This window comes from Gigantopelta aegis, chromosome 12, assembly GCF_016097555.1.
Source record: "Gigantopelta aegis isolate Gae_Host chromosome 12, Gae_host_genome, whole genome shotgun sequence".
In the NCBI taxonomy this organism is placed as follows: Eukaryota; Metazoa; Mollusca; class Gastropoda; order Neomphalida; family Peltospiridae; genus Gigantopelta; species Gigantopelta aegis.
In genome coordinates, this window is record NC_054710.1 from 10313114 (window position 1) to 10319113 (window position 6000).

Below are 6000 nucleotides of genomic sequence, written 5' to 3' on the forward strand. Positions count from 1 at the left end.
CCCCCCCCTCTCTCTCTCTCTCTCTCTCTCTCTCTCTCTCTCTCTCTCTCTCTCTCTCTCTCATAAAGTAAACCATATGTTTGACGTCCAATAGCCGATGATAAGATTAAAAAATCAATGTGCTCTAGTGGCGTCTTTAAATAAAACAAACTTTACTTTTTTTACTCTCATAAAGTAACTACACATGCACGTGATAGTTATCTCGTAAAGTAACTACGTGATAGTTATCTCGTAAAGTAACTACGTGATCATTAACTCGTAAAGTAACTACGTGATAGTTAAAGGGACATTCCCGAGTTCGTTACATTATAAGAATTTTTCGATAAATAAAATATTTCTAGGATTAAACTTACATATTAAATATGTTTTCTTGTTTAGAATATCAGTGTCTGTATATTCAATGTGTTTCTGGTCGTCTTAATATTTGTAAGGAGCCCAAACTGGATTCTGTTTTGAAATAATTTCGTAAGTACGAAAAAAATATATTTTAGGAAATAAAATGAAATTTAACCTAGTAAAAGTATTAGAAAGATCAGAAACACGTTTAATATACAGCCACTAATATTTTATGCAGAAAAATATATTTGATCTGTAATTACAATCGTTAAAATGTCTCTGTTAGTCGATAACATCTTAAACGTTGCAGCAAACTCGGGAATGTCCCTTTAACTCGTAAAGTAACTACGTAATAGTTAACTCGTAAAATAACTACGCGATAGTTAACTCCTCGGATAACAACGTGAAACTTGTCGTGTTTAACTACACCACTAGAGCACATTCAATCATTTATAATCACCAGCTACTGGGCGGAAAACAGTTAATAATTCATTGAGCAACTATGTGGTATAGTAAACTCCTTAAGTAACCGGGGGGGGGGGGGGGGGGGGGCGTAGCCCAGTGGTAAAGCGTTCGCTTGATGTGCGGTCGGTCTAGGATCGATCCTCGTCGGTGGACCCATTGGGCTATTTCTCGTTCCAGCCAGTGCTCCACAAATGGTGTAACAAAGGCCGTGGTATGTACTATCCTGTCTGTGGGACGGTGCATATAAAAGATCCCTTGCTGCTAATCGAAAATAATAGCCCATGAAGTGGCGACAGCGGGTTTCCTCTCTCAATATCTGCGTGGTTCTTAACCATATGTCTGACGCTATATAACCGTAAATAAAATGTGTTGAGTGCGTCGTTGAATAAAACATTTCCGTCTTCTTCTTCCTTAAAGGCATATTATCACAGACCACTGACCTATTTAATGGTCTAATAAAGTATTACCTGAACAAATATAATCTGATTTGTTCCTAAATGTACTTTATTCAACCATCTTCATAACCACCATACTCCATTAACTAATGACTTTTTGTAAAAAAATAATTGAAATATGGCAATGGTCCATAATTCAAAAACAAAAATTGCCGAGAGGGATGACATGGATTTCGCTCCATCATGGTTCAGTTAAGGTGATGCGATAGCTAGATTTGGTTTCCAACAATTACTGTAATTTTTATTTATTATCCATTTTCAGAGAAATAAGGTCCTTAAATCTGTGACAGTATGCCTTTAAGTAACCACATAGTAGTTTGCCCATCAAGTAAACCGCGTTGTACTTAACTTATCTAGTTAACTACGTGATAGCTAGCTTTTCTACTAACTACCTGGCAGTTAACTCATCAAATCATGGTGTCAGTGTTCCTTCCACAGTTGTTTCTAATTGCCAGCACCCGGCCAAGGTGTTAAGTATACATCAAGGTGACGGAGGGTTTTACAAGCTCTGGCATTCCTAGAAACCGCAAGACCGGCGCACGTCAAACGGGAAAGCTGTGAGCATTTTTTTCCTGATGTCATCAATAACTGTTGGAGGCTAACGAGATAATGTATTGCATTTAAGAAATTTAATGCAAAAACCATTACCGTGGTGTGTGCCATTTCTTGCGTCGACTAAACGATCGGAAGCAGACGATTACACGCAGTTTAGCTTTCATTCACGAGGTATTAGATTGCACGTGGTTTTGGTGATGTTTAAAGGCATACTGTCACGGATTTAAGGACCTTATTTCTCTAAAAATGGATAAATAAAAATTACAAAAAATTGTTGGAAATCAAATCTAGCTATCACATCACCTTAACTGAACCATGATGGACTGAAATCCATGTCAACCCTCTCGGCAACTTTAGTTTTTGAATTATGGACCATTGCCATAATTCAATTATTTTTACAAAATATCATTAATAAATGGAGTATGGTGGTTATTAAGATGGCTGAATAAAGTACATTTAGGGACAAATCAAATATTTTTATTCAGGTAATACTTTGGCTATTAAATAGGTCAGTGGTCTGTGACAATATGCCTTTAAGTAAAAGGGGCGGATTTTGGGTGAAAGAAACTTCGATAGTAGGTGCATATTTTGGGGAGGGGTTCGGGGGGGGAGGGGGGGGGGGTGTTAGTGTATCGTTTTAACGTTAGTTTCATTAATGGTCATTTCAATGTTAGTTTCATTTATAGTGTGTTAGTTCAGTGTTAGTTTCAATTGAGAGTGTATCATTTTAATGTTATCATTTCGAATGTTAATTTCATTAATAGTGTGTCATTTCAATGTTAGGTTTATTGTACATGCTCTTAAATTTGTTTCGCCTGTGGCGATTTTAATTGTGTTAGAGGGCCGTGTGCAGTTTCATTGCCCGTAGCCCAGGTGGGCAACTTGTTACGTAATACTTCGCGCGATCGGGCATTCCAATATGCACTTAGTCCAGCTGTGGAGGCCATGTGGCGAGTAGTTACGTAATACCTCTGCGAGTGCGGTTTTTACAACCGTGATTTGGCGACCAAAACGTTAGTAAGTCTGACGATCAGAGAGAAATATACCGACTCTAGTAGAGGTGAAATATCAGATGATAGGGGGAGGTACCGCCTTGTACCCCCAGGCGTATTCTGATTTATAATAAATAGCTAGGATTTAGAGTTATCTAGGAGAACGAAAAAGGACGGCTCCCAGGGAACGTAGTCCGTTGGACTTTGGTAAATATTTTTATTTCTGCTCTGTGTATAACCTTGATGTGATTGATGTGACTTTAAATATTTTAATACTGTATTATACCAATATTCTTTAGACAGTGTCTTCGGTCATCTGACGAAGTAAATCGTAGACTTTTTGTTCTAACATTATACGAGTATTTGGTAATATAAAGCTTAGCCAGTCATCCTAGACGACCTAGGTAAACTGTAGGTTATTGTCTTTATTGTGATTGGTAATCCTGGTAATCCTGGTTTTTGTAATACCACAAAATGCATTTTTCGTATTTCATAAAATGGCACGGGCCTCTGAGAAAAAACCGTTGAGCAGACAAGGTCTAATCTATTTTTAGAGGGGATATTTCCATTTCAATGTCACAGACGTTGGTATACCACGTGACCGTTATCATTTTGGTTCGGTTTGTTTTCTCGTGCACGGTTCGCGCAATCAACATCCGATTTGTTGTTGTTCATTTGTGAGATTTTTCTTCACAGTTCGTGAACATTTTCAGTAACAATAAAGTTCAGACAAGTAAGTGTCTCAATACAAAACGTTACAAACCCTTAAAACCAATAATTTTGCTAAGTCTTACGATATCTGGAGAGGGGATACAACCAGGACAGAACAGTTGGAACATGTCCAGGAGAGGTGAAAGGAACGCAGCCCAAGTCTGTGAAATTTGTCGTGACGTAGGCATTGTTGTGCTTCGAGCGACATCTACCGGTGACATCAGAATACTAACTTTCAAAATTATTTCAAGCAATTGGGACATGGGGATTCCCATGGTATTTATCGATATAAAACCTGCTTTTTAACTCCATTTGATAAAAACATGATCTAAGTGTGTTACAGGTTTGTAGATTAACCAAATTATAATTTATTTTCGCTGAATGGAACTAGGGTGTGCGGCTTTAATGTTTTGGCATGTCTAGTCACTCAACAATCAACAAGACGTTTAAAGTCCTGTGCCAGACCATACACTAAAATTTCAAATTCCACAATTGAGAGCCTTCTTAATTCATTACAATAGTATTTTACACCGATATGTAAATTAATGATTACGAAAATGCCCCATAAAAGTATTAAAACATCACTCCCGAAGAACACTGCCGAAAACGACCGAGTAAAATTCTCGGTAAAAAAATTAAATTTGCTTGTAAATAGCCGTGACGTCATGAAGGGAACTCGCTTCATAGAAACCTACCGCAATATGACTCCCAGCGCAAGCGAAAGTGGGACTGACAGCGACTGCCAGGCTCAGTTATCATGCGATTCATCTTTCGATGATGACTATTGTAGTGATGACGACTGGACTATTTGTGCAACACAACAAATAATAAATATGCCTTATCAGTTTGAACCTGGAACGTCTTCCGAAGAACCACCGGCCTGACAGATGACGATGAAAATGGTGGGAGACAGCTTGCCATTGAAAAACAAGTTTTATTCTAGTTTTGTTCTTTAGGTTTTTGAGCGAAATATTTTGCTATACTATATGTTCTAGTACTTGTGATGTAATAGAAAAGACGATAAATAACACTTTAATTCTACGAGTCAAGTGGACCTGATATCGGTAATTTTAAGAAATAAACAAAAACTACTTTTAGTTCGTCCCATCCTTCTATAAAGATGTAGGGTCTTTTTTGTGTGAATAATTTCAGTTTGATTTGACGTAAGAAAAACAGTAAACGTGTTTTGCAAATAACAAAAAACCAAACCATAAAAAAACCCAACCTATTTTTGTGTACAATTCTGAAAACGATCGGCTAAAAAAAACAAAACAAAAACCCAACAAACCTTGTAGTAAATTCCATAGCATACCTGACAACTCTCACGCATTTGGCGTGAGTCTCATGCATTTGTAAAAAAAACATCACGCTCTCACGCAACGTTACTATAATCTCACAGTTTTTCTAAAAATAAAAATATTTTATAATCGTGGTTTATATTTTAGAGCTGAATGGAATTATATGCTGATTATGCAGGTCTCTGAATTCGTTACCTATTAATAATAATACAGCATATTGAATCTATCCTCGGTGCAATACCAACAATCACTCGCGGGTGCTACCGATGACTGACTTCTATGGTTTAACATTAACCGTATTAATTAGCCAAACTTGCACTCGCTCGATGTTTTTTTTTTTTTTTTTTTTTTTTTTATTAAAGGGATTTCCATTTTGGACTTAAACAACAACAAAAACCCTTCGCCCTGGACCCGACCAAGAGCCTGCAGTCCCTGGACTCAACCAAGAGCCTGCAGTCCATGGACCCTGATTTCTAATTTTCTCACGCCTAAGAATTGCCACATGTCATGTCATGTCATAGGCTTTTACGTGCACATTCAGAACAAGCTGTTGTAGCGCACGCCTGTCGTGGGCATAAGAGCCGGCCTTGGCCGGCTCCTCCGTCCATGACAGGAAAGGTGAGCGGAGGGGAGAGGAGGGACCGCCTGCACTGGCAGGTGCAAGGGAGCACCAGCAGCCCGATCAAATCGGTAGCAGGCGGGTGGAATTGCCACAGGTTGACAGCTCTGCCATAGTATGAAAAAAAGGTGTTCTCTGTGGGGAGGTAGGCCCTACAGTAAAATTAATGGTTTCACGGGTTTGTAAAGCTTTGTATTTATATACTTATATATTTGCATACAATGGAATTTACAAGTTATTTATTTCTGAGCCGATTGTTTTCTAAGTTGAATACAAAAATAGTCGGGGTTTTTTTTCTTCTTATTTCCAAAAGAGTTTTACTTTTCTTCTTACGTCAAACCAATGATGTCATGTACACATTTTCCATTCATTATTACCTGCCATAAAGCGATATCTACCATAATTAGCTTCACCTAAAATGGAATATACCCATAAATGATGTATGTATCACTACAGTTTTGGTCATAAGGGCTCCTCGAATAATGCCTCAGATTTCCCACACCACCACATATATAGTTATTGATTCCTACACATTACAAAGAGTAGGTTGAACTTAAAGTTTGTTTTGT